The sequence below is a fragment of the Ranitomeya imitator genome, chromosome 2, assembly GCF_032444005.1.
Source record: "Ranitomeya imitator isolate aRanImi1 chromosome 2, aRanImi1.pri, whole genome shotgun sequence".
NCBI classification, from domain to species: Eukaryota; Metazoa; Chordata; class Amphibia; order Anura; family Dendrobatidae; genus Ranitomeya; species Ranitomeya imitator.
In genome coordinates, this window is record NC_091283.1 from 370614018 (window position 1) to 370614471 (window position 454).

Genomic DNA, 454 nt, shown 5'->3' on the forward strand with positions numbered 1-454 from the left:
TAGGCTCATCAAGGACCAGTGGCGTAACTTGAAACTCATGGGCCCCAATGCAAAAGCTCCAACAGGGCCCCAAAATATTTTAAATCTTTAATAGCAATAATCTTTTTCTATAGGCCAAAGGGACTTTTAAAGCCCCCTAAGCTCCAGGACCCGGGTGCGACTGCAACCCTTGCACCTGTTGTAGCTACGCCCCTCTCAGGGACTCTCCAAACAAGACATGGCGTCTGCTAATGATTCCAGCAAATTTTGCATTCAAAAAGTCAAATGGCTCTTCCCTTCCAAGTCCTGCCGTGCGCCCATACAGTAGTTTTTCTCCACATATTGGGTGTTGTGAATTCTGTTGTCGGGCTCCCTCCTGTGGTCATAAATGGTACTTCGGCTGGTTCTGTCCATGGACTTCCTCTGGTGGGTGTTTCTGAGTTTCCTTCCACAGCTCCATGCCACCTGTCAATGT